The sequence below is a fragment of the Ammospiza caudacuta genome, chromosome 14 (assembly GCF_027887145.1).
Source record: "Ammospiza caudacuta isolate bAmmCau1 chromosome 14, bAmmCau1.pri, whole genome shotgun sequence".
Taxonomy (NCBI): Eukaryota; Metazoa; Chordata; class Aves; order Passeriformes; family Passerellidae; genus Ammospiza; species Ammospiza caudacuta.
This window is the reverse complement of record NC_080606.1, coordinates 1,832,389-1,849,244: the sequence shown is the minus strand read 5'-3', so window position 1 is coordinate 1,849,244 and position 16,856 is coordinate 1,832,389. Positions and strand designations below refer to the sequence as shown.

The 16,856-nt window shown below is 53.9% G+C and overlaps 1 protein-coding gene across 2 annotated transcripts in view; it reads right to left on the bottom strand.

Moving 5' to 3' along the window:
- The window catches only part of ARHGEF9 (Cdc42 guanine nucleotide exchange factor 9), a 204,560-nt gene extending 193,271 nt beyond the window's left edge, over positions 1-11,289 (bottom strand). For both annotated transcript variants that reach the window (XM_058814398.1, XM_058814399.1), the window contains exon 1: positions 11,127-11,289. The gene's annotated coding sequence lies outside the window, so the exon portion shown is untranslated. The remainder of the gene's footprint in view (positions 1-11,126) is intronic.
- Positions 11,290-16,856: the final 5,567 nt, after the last annotated feature.

The window sequence follows — 16,856 nt, the reverse complement described above, 5'->3', positions numbered from 1 at the left end:
CCATAGGCTACAGCACTGCCTGCTAACCCAAAGCTTCAAGGAGCCAATCCTTCCTGCCCATCCCCCTGGAGAAGCAGCAGAAGTGCATTCTGAGCTGTGGTCATACCCAGCCCTTTGGCACATGGGCTGCAGAATGCCTCAGGACATCAGGGTGAAGGCAGCAAATATTCTGACAGGTGACTGGTCCCAGTGACAGCACCTTCCCAAAACTACTGTGATTCACAGCTCCAGCTCACGTCAGCAGGGTGGAAAAAGTGACCCTTTCCTCCTTCAGAGGAAACAACAGACATGCTTCAACAAAAAAAAAAAAAAAAAAAAAAAAAAAAAAAAATTAAAGAATAAGGGCTTGTCCAGCAGAAAACCTGAGCAAAACTCAATTCCCACAGAAGCAGAGGGATCTTCCATTGACTGTAATCCCTCTTTTTCTTGTCTGTCCTTAATTCCCTCTCCCTCCTCCCCACAGGAGCAGGCAAACAAGTGCCAGCCCAGCAGTGGCACTTGCAGAACAGCTGCTGTTTCACAACTACCTGCAGCAAGAAAATCAAGAAACCTGACAGAGCGTGCCAGAAATAATCTCCCTGAAAGACAGAGCAGCTGGGAAGGGCTGCAAAGAGCCATCCCTGGCACAGGGCAGGTGGGTGCCTGTGGACACAGGGCAGGCAGTGACCCTCTGCCCCACAGCCCCCAGGGGTGACAGGACAGGTCCAGCAGGACAGGAAGGAGGCAGGAATAAAGTCCCCAGTGAAAATCAGCGAAACCCACTGAAATCTCTGTGACCCTCACATCCAAGGCATTGCCCTTGTTTCATTTGTTCCAGCCCTGGCAGAAGCCTGTGCTAAACTCCCCTCCCAAGCTGCCCCTCCACTGGGGGTACAAAAGCAGAGAAGGAGCAAAGGAAGAGAGAAATTAATCCAGCCCCTCATCTGGGAGCTGCATTATTTGGTGATTTTGAGGGCTGTCTTGTGCAGGGTCAGGAGTGATCCTTGTGGGTCCCCTCCAACTCAGGAACACAAAGTTCTGACCCCAATGCAGCTCCACAGCCACCAGACCAAACCAACTGTTATTTATCCAGCTTAAAATGAGCTGTCCCCACACCTCCACTATTAGAAATCCCAATTTAAGCCATGTGAGGCTGAACCCCAACCCTCTACCACCAGCAAAAGAGCAGATTAACAGCAGGCTCTGAAGGCTGCTTGGCTGGACTCTGCAGAAGATCCTGTCCCAGATTTTTGCTTCTCTAGAAACCCTCCTGCACACTCAGGAAATGCTCCCAGACACCCCTGATGCAGCCCCTGCCAGTGATGCCTTGTGAAGGCTGATTTAGAGCAGAGGTTGGTCAGAGCTAAAGAATAAAGCAGGGATTTATTAAAAGGATCTCCTCAATGGATCCAACTTGGGCAGCACCAGAGCCCAGCCAGGGCTGCACCCAAGACGAACCAAAATGTTCACAAAATGGTCATGGGCTCTCTCACTTTGATCAGTTCTGCTCCATTTCCATATTGCAGTTCATTGTCCAGTTCCAGCTTTAGCCCATGAAGTCCCATCCTTGTTTTTCTCTCTCAGCCCATGGTGTTTGTGCTCTTGGGCTGATATTTGGATCATTTGTCCTTGGTCCCCAGCTGGAGCAGGAATTGTTTTGTCTCCCTGCTCTGTGCACAGAGCTCACCATCCCCTAGTATGAAGCCCAGACCCGCACACTAAAGCAGCACAGAGTGTGAAAAATAGAAAAGCTAAACCCTGAGGCATCACCAGAGGGAAAGTTGTACCTTTAACACCAAAATCAGATTTCCCACTGTTACATGCCAACATGTATTTAGGTGCCTACATTGAACTCAAATTAGGGATCTCAGTATTCCTCCTTGCCATGTGTTATCCTCTTTCAGCAGAGGGGACAGAAAGAACCAGGGAAGGTCCTCCAACACCACCTAAATCCACATCTCCTTCCTGCTTCCAGCCAAAGCTGCACCTCCTTTTGTGTGTTTGAGGGAGGATGGGCAATGCTTGGGACCTTCTGAGCAGTGCCTCAAGGAGCATCCAGCAATCAATCCATGTTAAATGGAGCTGTCCTGCAGCACTCTGCAGTAAAGCTCTTCCCCAAAGAAAAAAAAATTCTTCTTTTTTTGACTGTTTTAATTAACACATGCTGTAGTTGTAAATAAAGGCGATACCCTCCAGGAATCAAAGCAAGGTGCCTGGAAAGATTACAGAGCAATTATCACACACAACATTCCAGCCTGAAATCACAGGAATGGACTCCCTGTATTTCTTACAGATCTTTTTGGTGGCATTGTCCTGATCCTTTATGGTTGCAGAACCCACTGATCAGAGGGGAGCTTTGAGGAGTACAAACATGCCAGCCTGGATCATAAAACTTCCAAATAACCTGCTGCTTCCTCCTGTGCTCTGGACAAGGGCAAACCCTTCAGAGCAAAGAGGCATGAACTTCATTAAGGAGCAATTATGGAATAATCTGTGTCTTGGAGAAAACTGCTTCTAGCTGTGTCAAACACAAGCTGGGTTAGATAATTTATTTACTTCCATTTTATACAAATATTTCTACCTAATGCAACTCATTATCTTTACAAAAGTTTATTTAAATAGTTGGCTTTAATTATTATGTCAAGAAGTCACGGAGACCAGAGAGAGGCCACAGAGGAGTTCCTGCCCTTGGAGCATTTCTCCAAGGCATGCTGCTGCATCCCAGAGCAAGAAAATATCAACTCCAAAAGAGTCAGAAGCAAAGATTTGGCTCTGGCTGCAGCAGACCCCTTCTGCAGCATCCCTGTTTGCAAGCACCAACTCATTTACACAGTTCCCAGCCTCAGACCTGGCCAGAGGCTCCTGGACAGCTCAGCTGAAGAGTTCAGCTCTGGCAGAATCCTCATGGCTCAATGTTTGCATTCACAAGGGGCTTTGTGGCCCCCATTTCCCTCACCCTGCACACCTGAGGTGCTGGCACAGCCCTGCCACCCTGTAGCACCTCACCCCATGACTAACTGCCTTTTTTCCTGTTTTTCCCTCCTCCAGCAGCCTCTCTCTCTCAGGAACAGGAGTGCAGCCTGCTCAGCCCCGATTGTTCAGCGGCAGCTAGAGCCCTCCCAGCTCTGTTTGCCACTGGGAAACCTGGAATTATTCCTTTATCTTGGGTCAGCACAGCTGATCCAGCACTGCCTGGCACAGGCCCACGCTGCAGCCCTCCAAACCTTCCAGAGGAAGGTGTTCCTGCCCAGCCAGGGCCTGGAACAAGATGTTCTTTAAGGTCCCTTCCAACCCAAACCATTCAAGGATTCTGTATTTCTAGTGGCTCTGCTTTATATTCAGTTTGTTCACCCAAAACAAATTAAAAGCCAAGAAGAAGGGGGTTTAAGATCCACCCCCATTCCCACTGGAACATTTAAGATCTTAGAAATCTGCCTTTGCAGGAATGGAAACAAAATGGTGTCACAAGAGGAACCATCAGCTGAAGGCACCAGGGCTGAGACCTGGGATGGTCCCACAGCTCCAGTCCAGATCCAAACACAGCCTCACATTGTCTCAGCTCTCACTTTAACACAAGCCTTGTCTCCAAGGTCTTTGTCCTTCATTAACCACCTCCAAGGGCAACTGAAGAGATAATTCATAGGAAAAATCACCCAAAATGAACCAGATCCATCTGGCTGTGGAGAGACCCTACACAGACTATACTGTGACATTCCTTAGATCTTTTAACTAAATCTAGCTCTGAAATTTATCTGAAGGACTGAGGAAAAGTCACCCTGGAAACTGCTGCTCAAAGCTCCCAGCTCAGAGCAGCAGAGCCCCTGGGAGAAACCAGGTCCTTGTAAAAGGTTCTTATCACTTCTCTAAAACTGGAGCAGCAATAACAGGAAGAAATTGTTTTGGCAGGACTTACACCACATAAAGTCAACTCATCAGCCAGTGGTGTGTGAAATCTCCCTGGAAAACACAGAGGGAGAGAAAGAGCACAGGGTGCAGAGAGCATCCCCCAGGCTCAGCTGGGCTCCCAGACACCCATCCCAGCCATGCTGAGCATTCCCACACCAAGGGGTCTCACCCACAGCATGGGGCAGCACCGACTCTGCTGGCACCACCCAGACCATGGGGCAACACTGATACTGCTGCCATCACCCTCACCACGGCGTTGTGCTCGCCCTGATGCCACCACCTACACCATGGGGTCACCCACACTCTGCTGCCATCACCCACACCATGGGGCACCCTCACCCTGCTGCCATCACCCACACCATGGGGACATGCTCACCGTGGTGCCACCACTCACACTATGGGCAACATCCTCACCCTGCTGCCACCACACACACCATGGAGTCACCCTCACCATGGGGCCACACTGACCCTGCTGCCATCTCCCATGCCATGGTGCCATGCTCACCCTGCTGCCATCACCCATACCATGGTGCCATGCTCACCCTGCTGCCATCACCCACACCATGCAGCACAGGGCACTCTGTGGAATGCCAGGACATCACCCTGAGCCCTGCTGCTTGTCCCAGCTTTCCCCGTTATCCCTCAGTGGATGCTCCCAGTGTGACAGCAGAGGGACACGGGGTGTGCTGCTCTCCTGCTCTCACAGCTGCCAGAGCCTTTCCATCTCCAGTACCCAGGCTGCAAACCCAGTTTAGGACATGCTCTGCGCCCAGGAACATTGTCCCTACAGTGCAAGGGAGGGATGGGAAGGTGGTAACAGCCCCTGGGGTTGCCTGATGTGGTTTCACCCTTCCAGTGCAAACCCAACGCCTCTCACTGCTCAAAGATGTGGGGAATGCTCTCCTCCTCCTCCTCCCACTCTCAGCTGCAGAGCCAAGCTCAGACAGGACCCTGGTGCCAACCCCTGCCCCAGCCTGCTCAAAGGAGGCCAGAGGGTGCTGTGGTGGAGCCCAGCTGCCCAGCCAAAGCTCCTCTCTGGAGTTCTGCAGCCACCACGGGCCAGCAGGACGTGTGACCTCCCCCTGCAGTGACACAGCTCCCGGGCTGGGGACGGGCACTCACACAGTGCTGTTGTTCCCTCACACAATGGGCACTCCTCCCAGCCACGAGTGACACGGGGCAGCTTTCAACTGATTAATGGTTCTCTCAAACAAGCCCTGAGTGTGCAGGAGGCCCTGGCAGACAATGCCAGCCCAGTGGCAGCAGGACGGCATCAGCTGGTGCCCTGTGCCAGCGCGAGAGCAGCAGCAGCAGATGAGCTACGGGCACTGCCAGCGTGGCTGGTGCAGCTGAGGGACACAGGACAGACAGCTGCTGCCAGGCTCCCGGTCCCTCTGCCAGGCACGTGGCAGCACGGGCACGGCACTGAGGCTGCTTGGGTCCCTTTGTGTGCCAGCCCAGCCACCCTGCTCCACAAAGCCAGCACAGCCTCCCTGCACAGCCTGCAGGGCTCTGCTGGGGCAGGAGAAGCTCAGGAAAAAGCCCTGGGAAAGTTCCAAGCTGAATTCTGCCCTGGTGTGCAGCAATGTCATGCATCAGTTTCTCTGGGTCTGGATTGAAGGCACTTGAGCAGGTAGCTCACGTTCAGACTCAGATATTTTTTATGAGGAAAACAGCCTCACAACCATGAGTTCAGCAGCTTTTCATTAGAAGGCACAAAATAGCTAACTATCTCTTGTTACAAGGTCTTTTAAGACTAAACTATCCAATTAAGAACTGACACCTGGATTATTTCCCCTTTTAACCCAATAACTGATCCCTGGAAGCCCACAATGGGACTTTCCTGCCCAATTACAAAATGCCACCCAAACCCATTAAAAAGGAGGAAGAAGAAGCATGAAGAAGAAACCCATGACAACACCCTGTGCCCTCCATCTTGCTTCTATTCACAACACACTAAAAATCCCAAATCCTAAATTTCTCACTAAGTGACACACCTACACTGCTCTCTATAATCTATTTCACACTTTAGCGGATTCTAGTCTATCTTGAAGTCTGGGAAACTTTCTCCATGAATGAGGGTCAGAGTCAGTGCTGCCCTGGGGGTCAGGGCACCCCAGAGCAGATACAGAAATAGTCCCTGTGGTGCCCTGGATTGCACAGTCACACGTGCAGCTTTGCTCTTTACACCCGCCCTGGTTTGGTGCCTTCCCCCTTTGGGATGGCAGCCAAAAGGGAATGAAAAACCCGAGGAGGGTGAGCAGCCAACAACAAAGCTTTGGGATCCTCCTGCTCCTGCCGGCAGCCAAAACATCCCAGGCAGCCTGAGAGGAGCTGTGGCTCACACGGGTGAGTGAGGAGCAGCCTGTGCAGAGCCCAGCCTGGGAAAGGCAGCAATCAAAGCCAACCATCTAAGCCACAGGATTAGTGCAGGGGGAAAGGCAAAGTGAAAGCACACACAGGCAGAGCAGCTCACTCCAACACCCCATAAGAACTGAGGCACAGCCAGGTGAACAGGCCCTGGTCATGCCACGAGGCTGTGGCAGGTGAGAACAGAGCTGCCACATGCTCTGCCTGCCTGCACACACCCTGAGAGCCAGGCCACATGTGCTGCCATCTCCAGCAGTGCTCAGTGGGTTCTGTACCCCACAAACCCTGATTCTGCACCCCTCAGGGTGCACCTGCTCCACCCCCCTGGCTACCCAAGGTGCCCACCACACACCAGCCACAGACAGGAGCGGGCTGAGCAGCAAAACACTGCCAACTGCAACAAAGGACTGTGCCCTGCTCAATCCTCACTCCAAGTTTTCCTTAACCCCGAGGTTTCCCATGGAAAACCAGAGGGGCGGGTTTGGTCAGAAACGCAGGGATCTGGGCTAAGCATTAACCCTGCACAAACCCAGCTTGGAGCTTTGTGCTCCTCCTGCAGCCCTGGCTACCCCACCACATCCTTTCAGCACAGTGAGACACTGGAGGATGTGAGCAAGCCCGAATCCTGCCCTTGCCCCAAACAATAGGCTCTGCAATAATGGTGCAACCAGAATTTCCTGCACGGCGGCGCGCGCCAGCTCCGGGGAGAAAACACCCTGGGAAAGCTCTGCCACGGGAACACAGCACCAGGGCAGCTCCTCTGGGCTCCTGTCCCTGCTGGGATGCTCCTCTGGCAACAGGGAAAGCACCACACTGAGCCCAGGCTGGGAAGAAGGGAAAAAACCACACCGGTGGCTTGGAACAGGAGCCATCCAGGCTGGGGATAATCCATTACTGCAGCAGCCTCTTGCAACATCTGGACCTGGCTTTTCTCTCACAGATGTTTCATATCCTGCAGTGCTTGGGAAAGCAGCACAGAGCAGGCTGGAGCTTGGGAGGCTCATGGAAATCTCTCCATCTCTCCTGGAAAGATGGCACAGGTGCAGCAAGGACAGAGCTGCTGATGGCATCGGGCACCAGAGGCTGCAAAATGCTCCAGTGTTGGAGCTTCTGTCTGGAACAAGGATCAGCACAGCCCCAAACCCTGAGAAAAGCCAAGGACAAGCTCCTATAGCTAAGCAGGAATGGAGGATGATCCCAGGCTGGAGCAGGGGAGGAGTGCAAGGAGTGCCCTGAGAAGGAAGAAGGGGCAGAGCTGAGGTGTGATGGATGAATTGATCACAGCCACCACTCTCCATCACCCTGCACCACCAAGGAAGAGAAAGGGAAGAAACTGGGAGAGAAGTCAAGCCTGGGAAGGAGGGAGGAGTAGCATGAAGGTGTTTTTAAGATTTGGTTTTATTTCTGCACACCTTCCCCATCAGCCCAGGAAGCCCATTACTCTGGATGTGCAGAGAGGTCAGCATTTACTGCAGGAGGAAAAAGCTCAGGAAATGGGTGATGGCACCTGAGCCTGGCTTAGCAGGATCCTGAACGACTGGGGATGCTCCAGCACCTCCATGAGACCTCCTGGAATGAACACAAGTGCCCAAACCCACTCCCTTCCCGCTGGATTTAGCACACAAACTGTAAGCCAGCAGCTGGCACATCAAAGAGGGAACCAGGGAAACAGAAACAAGGTTTTCACCCCATTTCTTCCATCAGCTCCCCTAATTTTGCCTCTGCCTTGTTTTCCTCAGGCCTGAAGAGAGGACAAGGATCCCACCCATGCAGCAGCTCCCACCAGCCCAGGCTGTGGGCACGAGGGCAGGGCTGACCCCTGGAGCCCTTAAAATCCCCCTGCACCTGCAGCAGGTAAATGCTGAAGGGCAGAGAAAGCCAAGCCTTGATGCCAGGATTAAGGAGGGCTCTGGGTTTGGGATGGGGACAGAAGAGGTGAGGACAGGGCTGGTGAGGCCCCAAATCCAACACACACTCCTTGCAAAAAACCAACCCCAGAGCCCAGCACAGCTCCTGGTGTGCCCCAGAGAAGGACTGGCTTTACTGGGCAGGACTGGGCAGGATGAGCAGCTCAGCACCACCTTCCAACAGAGTGAAAGAGCTGTGCGCTCCACACCCTCCTTCCAGAGAGGAACAGCAAAGAAACCTCATGCAAGAACACCAGAGCTCTCAGAGCTCAACCTACAGCAAGAAACAATTACTGGGAGATAACTGGAAAAACACTTTTAAAGAGTTTCCTCAGAGAAAAAAAAATCCAAGGCTACTCCACAATTTCTTATTTTACCAACTACTGGGAGCCAGCAGGCTGCAGTGGGACTGGGAGCCGGCCTCCTTGCACTCAGCCCTAAATGACCCAAAATTCATTTGTTAGAGTTTATTTGCACAAGAATTTCCCCCAAAACTCCGCGGTTCCCAGACAAGCATCGCTGCCTAATCCTCCAGCCGGGCTCATCCTGCTCATCTCCCCACCACAAAAATCCTTTGTGATGTTTGCAAAATGCCCCCTTCTGGCAAATTCCAACTCAGGTTTTCAGGTCAGACCGTGCAGATGAAGAAAACTCCAATAAATCTGTCATTTAACGGAAAATTAATACAGTGTCCTAATGTCAGCACCAAGCCAGGAATAACCTCCTTCCCACAGCTATTGCGGGCTGGCTGCAAGAAGGCCAAATGCAACAAACTTTTCATAAAAAACACCCCACAAAAAGCCAAGCTGGTGATGTTCATGCCCTGAAACAAGGCTGGCAGGGGGCCACAGGCAGCACACGTGGTGACATCCCTGGCTCCTGGTGCCAGCAGGAACCTGGCCCATGGAGGGGTGGGGATGAAGCAGCTCCCACCCATCCTGAGGCAGAGGAATTTTATTAAATCAGCTCATACGCAAAAATTGGGGAAGTCTTTGGGATCACCAGACACAAATACAGCAGCAGGAATACAGGCAGAAGTAACTGCTCCAAGTGTCACTGGGCTCCAGTAATTAACTGTGGGGTTTTCAGCTCCCCAGCTCAGATCTGGGATGTCCCAGACTATTGCTGAGGCTTACTAAAGTAAATCGAAAAGCAAACCCATTCTTGAACTTCACCTGGAAGTTCCAGAGGAGCCTGCAAGCTGGAGAGAACAAAACCCCACTGAGCAGGATGGCTGAGAGCAATCGGCACTCAGGAAACGGAGCAGTAACAGCAGGCAGGAACCTCTGGAGCTTGGGAACCAGGATGGTAAGAAATAACCTTTAAAACAGGCGTGGGATGAACCAAAAATGGAGCAAAGGACTGAAATCAACTCGTTGCACCTGTGGCTTTCAGTTCATCTTTCCAAAGCAGACCATTCTGTTTTACTTCCAGCTGTACTTCATCAGGAGGGTCCCCCAAGGAGGGGATGCATTTTCCCTCCCCATGTGATGATGCACCTGCCTCTCCTTCCTTCCCACCAGCAGCTTCTTCCCTTGGACCATCCCTTTGCACCTGTGCCAGTGATGGCACCACCCAGAGCTCCTGGAGTCCCACCTGGACAAGCTCCTGAGCTCTGGGACAGCTCCTGGGGCAGCAGGAGAGCAAGGCAGAGAGGCCACTGTCACCTCTGAAAGACAGAGCCCTCCCTGAGGCCACAGTGGGCACCTCAGTGTCACATAGGGGGACTCAGGGGACTTTGAGTCTGTAACTTCCCTGGATTCCAAGGAGGAGTGGCAGCACAGTGTTCCCTCTCCACCCAACACTAACACCCGGCCAGCCTTCCAGCAATGCACAAAAATCAGATTAATTCTAGGAAAACGAGACGGCAAAGCAGAAATTCAGCACTCCCAGTCCCTGACGGGTCAATGAGGCACCAAAAGCCACTGGAATGAGCCGTCCTGCCAGCACTGGAGCAGGGCACCCAAACCCTCTGGGCAGGAGCTCCAGCAAAGCATCCACCTGCTCCAGCATTTACTGTAACAGACCTAAATTTGGCAATTTTACTTTCCACAAAGCCAATCAGAGACGATACCGGGCAGGGAGTGAGCAGCATTCCATAAATACTTGATTTGAACAGTTCCAGCAGTTTGGACCCGGCAGGGCGAGGGTTTAATCGGCTGTAAGGATCCAGCCCGTGGGCTCGGGGCTGTCCCGGCACCGCAGCCCGGTCCTGCTGCCGGGATCTGTCGTCACTCGGGCAGGATTCGTGCCTTGTTTTATAACAAAACCCGAGGGAGGAGCAGGGAGGTGATATCAGCCATTAATCCCCGCGTTTTGAAATCCCTCATCTAATAAATGTTCAGGTGTAAAACCAACGCATCAAGGTGGAGGTGGGAACAGGGACCCTCCAGCCAGGCTCTGTGAACACCCGAGTGAGACTTTCTCTCCGTCAGCTTCCCCAAAACCACTAAAACCACTAACTGAACGCTCCCAAGCACAGAACTCTCACCAGAGCCCACAGAAATGTTCCCCTGGGCTCAAACGCGCCCTGAATCACCGTGGGCGAGCAGTGACCCCGTTCTCGGGAGCTCACACGGGTGTAAACCCGGCTCAAACCGCTCAATTCCCACACACGCGGCGGAAAATAAACCCAGAGCCGGGCACGGCAGGAACTGCCCCGCTCAGCTTCGGGCTGGTGCTTCCTCAGCAGCTCCAACACAGCCAAAAACCCCAACAAAGAAAAGATTCCCACGTGATGTTCTATCAAAAAGGGAGGTTTTGCGAAACTAATCCGAACTTCGCGGCTTTGTGACCGCTCTGGTGAACAGGAGGGTTTGTCCGGCAGGTACCTGCGCGGGGGTGACACGGATTTATGGGGTCAGAGAAGTGATGCGAGGCTTCACTCTCATTGAAGCCGCGGCCCCGGGAGCAGCCCCAGCCCGGGCCGGGGCTCGGGGGTCCCGGTGCCAGCCCCGCTCTTACCTCGCTCACCGCATGGCCTCGGCGCCGCACGCTCACGCGGTCCCGGCGATCAGGGCAAAACTCTGCGCTGGCGTCGGAAAGTTGAAATGTTTTTTTAAAACAAAAATCTTAAAAAATAAAAAAAAAGTTTTAAACCACCAAAAAGAATAACAAAATAAAGAATTTAAAAGCGCCCGAAGGTGCGAGCTCCTGAGAGGGAGTTGAAAAGCACGAGCAGAGAGCAGCCCCGCTCCGGGAGCCGCTCCCGCCGCCCTCCCGGCTGCGCCGGGCGCTCCCCGCCGGCCCCGGCCCGGGAGCCCCGGCAGGGCCGGCGGAGCGCTCAGGGGGCGGCGGCGCGGCCCCCCCCGAGCCGGGCTCGGGCCGTCCCCGGCGCCCGCCCGCGGGCAGCGGGGTTCGGGGGGCGGCCGCCGGGGCCCGCCGCGGGCCGCGCTGCTCCGCGCATCCCCCGCAGCCCCGTCCCGTCGGGGCCCGCCCGGCGCCGCCGCCGCTGCGCGCACACGGCACCGACGGCGAGCGAGGCGAGACGAGGCGAAGCGGCCGCTCCGTGCGGTGCCGGCCGCGCTGCGAGGCGCGGGGACCGCTGCGGGATCTCTGAGGGATCGCCGAGTGCCCGCCCGCCGGGCCCGGCCCCCCCGCCCGCCCGGCGCCGCCCCGGCCCGGCCGCGCTGTCCCGCCGGAGCTGCTCGGGGCTGGGGGCGATGCCCGCACGCAGCTCTCGGGGGTCGCTGTCCCCGCTGTGTCCCCGCGGTGTCCCTGTCGTGTCCCCGCCCCGCTCCGGCGAGCAGAACAATCGGAGGAAGCGCGGCCGCGGCCCCGGCCCGGCCCACGCAGCCCCGGCACCCCCGGCCCCGCAGGCCGAGCTCCAGGCCGGGCTCTGAGGGGCCCGCGCTCTGTCCCCCACAAGGGCCCGGGGCTGGAGCCGCATCATCCCCAATGTCCCTTCCACAGTGACGAGAGGACACCTTGCTCTGGCACACTCAGAGCACCCAACACCAGCTCTTCCATCGCTACTGAGCCACCCTCATGGCGGGAATTAAATTTACCTCGATTTTATCCAGGGTTCTGGTTCCCAAATGGAGTTACTCTAACTCCGTTATCTTCTTTCAAGCTTCTCTGTTCCCTCTCTCAGGGAGGGAGATTCCTTCTTTCACCTGCTTCTACCCCTGCGTAAAAGGAGAGGAGACCTTCTGCCTAGCCACAAACCCACCTGGGCAAGCCCAGCTCATTTGGGCCTGACCAGGTGCTTCAGATCACTGCTTGGAACCAGAAACACCTGGACAACATCACCAGCCCGTTCCTCACAGAACCATGGAGTCATGAAGGCTGGAAAAGCCATCTCGACCATCAAGTGCGACATTCCCCCAGCACTGTCAAGGCCACCACTGACCCGTGTCCCCAAATGCCACATCCACACAATTTTTGAATACTGAAAGCTTAAAATGAGAGTTTTCCCACCCTAACCATGCATCCTCCTCTCCATAAATCCCTGCAAACCCAGGCCTGCTCTCCACCCATGTTCCCACATGGATGAATAGGAGATCACACAAATAAAAGAATTGCTTTGAAGAAACTGCCTTTATAATATTAAAAATAGTACAGGGAAATGAAATAATTATTTGAAGGCTTAGTGGATTTAATTGCTGCTTTTCCATCACATGTAATTGGTGTTTTAAGTGATGTTAAGAGTGTTTCCCGTGGAGAGGCAGGTGTGTGCCACAGAACGAGGCTGTTGTTAATAGGATAACCACAATTAAGTGTAATTGGGAGCGTCATATCAATCACTCCTTGCAGCAGCACGCATGCAGAGTTTTTCCCATGCTTTTCCCATGCTTTCAATGATGCATCAAAACCAAAGAAAATACTTGAAATTCACCAGGGGTAGCAAGAAACTCCTTAACTTTCTGTGCCATTGGCCCATTGATGGGGAGTTAATCTGAGGGGCAAAATTCCATCCCAGTTCCTGCCAGGACCCAACATCTGATGGAGCAGTGCTGTGGCAGGGCAGTGTTTGAGGCTGAGCTGTGTCCCAAGGAGAGGGGACTGACACAGGGGTCACATCCAGTCCCCTGCCCACCCCACAAACACCTGGCACCACAGGGAGCACTCACAGAGCTGCTGTCCTGGGCATCAGACACCTGGGGCTGGGGAAATGGGGCTCTGCTCCAAACTGGGCTTAATATTCCCACCAGAAACATCATTAAGTGCTGTCATCTCCTGTTTTCCTCCTCAGGGGAAGCAGCTAAAAGTTCCCTTTTCCAGGAAAGCTGAGAATCCAAGGGGTCACACAGCTGCCTAAGCCAGGCTTGAAGAAAACCTTAAAAAAATGTTGTTTTGGTTTTTTTTTTTAATTAAGAAAAAGAAAAATTACAATTAGCACAAAATCCAGGGGCAGCAACACTGACGTGCCCAAATGGCTGAGGGTAACACCTCACAACCCCCAGCCCTTTTTTTCCCCCTAAACCCCAGCTTTGATGATGTATCAAAGGTGAAATTTTAAACATGACCCAGCCCTCGGGGTGGCCTCCCCAGTCACTGTCCCTGCCTCCCTCCTCACCTCTCCCCCAGCAGACATTTTGCTTCCAGAGCCATCCAAGGACATAACCCCCCCCAGGGCCATCCAAACATGGCTCCTGAAATATCTCTGAAGTACAAAAAACACAAAACAAGAGTGATAAAGAATTAGCAGCCTCTTGGAAAACCCAAACAACGTTTCTGCGGTGATGGAGGAGTCAGAAAATGTGATTAAAGTGATTAAGTCACCCCCAGCACTCCCTGCTGGGGTGCCTGGCAGGAGCTCAGCCCTACAAAGCTGCAGCTGCCTTGGCCAGGAGACCTCAGCCTTCTGCAGGGGCTCAGATTCACACCTGGGTGGGGTCAGGAGTGGGTCACAAACACCAGGTTGATAAAAATGGGTCTTGATAAGCTTGTCCTGGTGGGTACCACAGTGTCACTCCATCCCATAAGCTGCAGTCCCTGCCACTCTTAACTGGCTCTCACACCTCTCCATGGATGATGTGTGCCCTGAAATCCATGAAAACACAAGCTCAGGGACTCCTTAATCCTCATTTTTAATTCAGACGAGGTGCTGCAGCTCCTTTCCCTGCCCAGAAGGCCTCAGCACTTCCATACTCCCAATATATTCCTCAGCTTTCACCTTCATTAGGTCCCAGCACTTCCTTGTCTCCTTTCCTTTTCTATTACATTCAGTTCAAATGTTTCAGCTGATGAGGACACCTGGGCCCAGCACCAGCCTGGTGCCCACCTGGGAGCTCAGATTTGATGCCCAGCACCACCCACCTCAGCTGGGCATCAAATCCGAGCTCCCAGGTAGGCACAGGCTGAGTTTTGCTGGGATACCATGCTCTGATCCAGGCAGGGAATCACCTCCTAAACCCAGGCAATTTCCCACCCTGCTGTGGTTCTGTGCTCCCCCTGGCTCTCAGGATGTACAAATGCCTGTACCTGGGCAGGGGATGTTTTAAATATGCCCTTAAATTCAGGTGCTCGTGGTGAGTGAGCTCAAAGGAGGCAGGCATGGGGTGGCTTAGCCCAACACCCAGCTTCAGAGCTCCCAATTAATTCATTAATTGGCCCTGGGCTGGGTGTGGTGGCCCTGTTAAGCTCAGGGACAGCTTTAGGCACCAGGGGTGTGATGCCAGGTGAGGGGCAGTGGGTTGCACACACACCCCAGGGCCCAGCACAGATTTAATCCACGTTCTAGATAAAGCTCAGCCCTTTGGCTCCAGCCCCATGGGGCGGGGGTGCAGTGGGAGGTGCCCCCAGCCCGGGCAGGGGATGGTGCCCTCACCCAGCATTGGCACCATCACCCAGGGCTTGGTTTCCCAAAGATGAGATGAGATATGGCAAGGCAGGCCCAGCCACAGCAGGAGATAGAGACGGGTTTTTCCTCCCTTTAACGTTTTAGTGGCTGCAGGATGGGGCAGAGAAAGGCTCAGCTCATTACCAAACCCTGCTCATTAATGGGTGCTGTAATGAGGGCTCATTGTGCTCCTGCATCCAGCCTGGCTTAATCCAGTGGTGACTCCTGGCCTTGCCCTGGGCTTTGCTTCTTCCTCCTCTGCAAGGGGAATTGTTTAGGGAGGGGAAGAGCCTGGGAATACATCCCTGGACCAGCAGGAGCTGCTCAGCATCGCCCACACCGCAAACCACAGCAGGAAATCAGCGAGGGAAACCTGGAGGAAAGGGAGAGCCCTCGAGGTGAGAGCTGAGCAAGGGGCACATCCCTGGAGCTGCTCTGCTTCCAGGAGATCCTCCCTGCTGCAACACCTGCCTGGTTCTCCATAACTCAGCAGAGACTTTGCAGGATGTGTTTCTTGGTGTCCCTGTTTCTCATGCCTGGCTTTGCAGGACTGATGTGCTGCTCCATCTGTGGAAGTTTCTTCATGTGTGCACCCACTGCAGGGGTCTCCTTCCATCCCAGAGCGTGTCCTGGGCTCCAGCTCCATCCTCTGGCTCTGCTCCATTCAGGAACACGCTGAGGAGGATCCTGTCCTAACGAGAAACCAACAGCAGAGGAGCAAACATCAAACAGCGTCAGGAGTTTGCACATCCCCAAATCCACCCCACGCCCAGGAGAGGCTGAGCTGGGCTCTGCCACACCACAGGATTTATGGGAGAAACTGCTCCTTGCTGAGGTGATGCCTCGAGGTGTGATTGGGGTCAGAGCTGGAGTTACAGCCCCAAGCTCATGGGACAGCATCCCCGGGAACAGCGGCATCCCCCAGGGCCAGCATCCCCCGGTGTCTTGGTTTGGGAAGCCAGGAGTCTGCTAAGGAAGGCAGGAGCCTCCCCTGAAATGGAGAATGTAAACCCTCCCCACCCCTCTGAATTGCTATAAATTTTAAATTAAGGGGCTCTCAGGCAAAAAATATTGGAGCAGCAATAACAGTTCTTTAATAGGGAAGAAAAAAAATAAAAGGATAAAATAAATAATGCAGTACACTAGAACAACACTGGCAGAGTCAGAACCCAGCCTGACACCCTGTGGGTCAGGGTGGTGGTGGCAGTCCCATTGGAATTGTGGCTCAGCAGTGTCAGGGGTGGTTCTGCTGGAGCAGGATCCTGTAGAGAAGGATGGATTCTTCCTCTGAAGATCCAGTGGAAGGAGAGGCAGCTGCTGTTCCTCTGGGGAATCCAGTGGAGAAGCCGTGCTGGTGTCTCAAAACCTCTGGATTATATCTGGGTAGGAATGCTTGGCTCCTCTCTCTGGGCTCACATCTCCCAGTGGGATGCTGTAGTTCTTATCAGCCATGCAGGGACATTCAATAGCTGTTATCAGCAATGTCCCCTCCCAAGGAGGTGTGAATGTGGTCACTCAAAGAGACAGATAAGGCAAACTGCCCACTTGACAAAAGATAATCTGCCATACAGATGGAAGTAGAATACATCTTGCATTGCAATCTGGAACACCCAGGAAACCATCCCCGGGGACAGCAGCATATCCCGGGACACCATTACCGGGATAGGAGCATTCCCGGGACATCCTGCAGCCGGAGGAGGGCAGGAATAACCCGAGATGTGGGAGGGTTCTGGGGGTTTATCCCGGGCGGAGCAGGCCCAGCCCGTGCCGGTGGAGCAGGAAGGGACTTGCCGGCGTGGGAAGGGCGGCAGGGCTGAGTCACGGAGCACGGCCCGGCCCCGCACAGCCTGATCTCCTCCTCCAGCTCCACATCCCGCACAGCACCGGCCCCAAATCCACCAGGAAAGGCG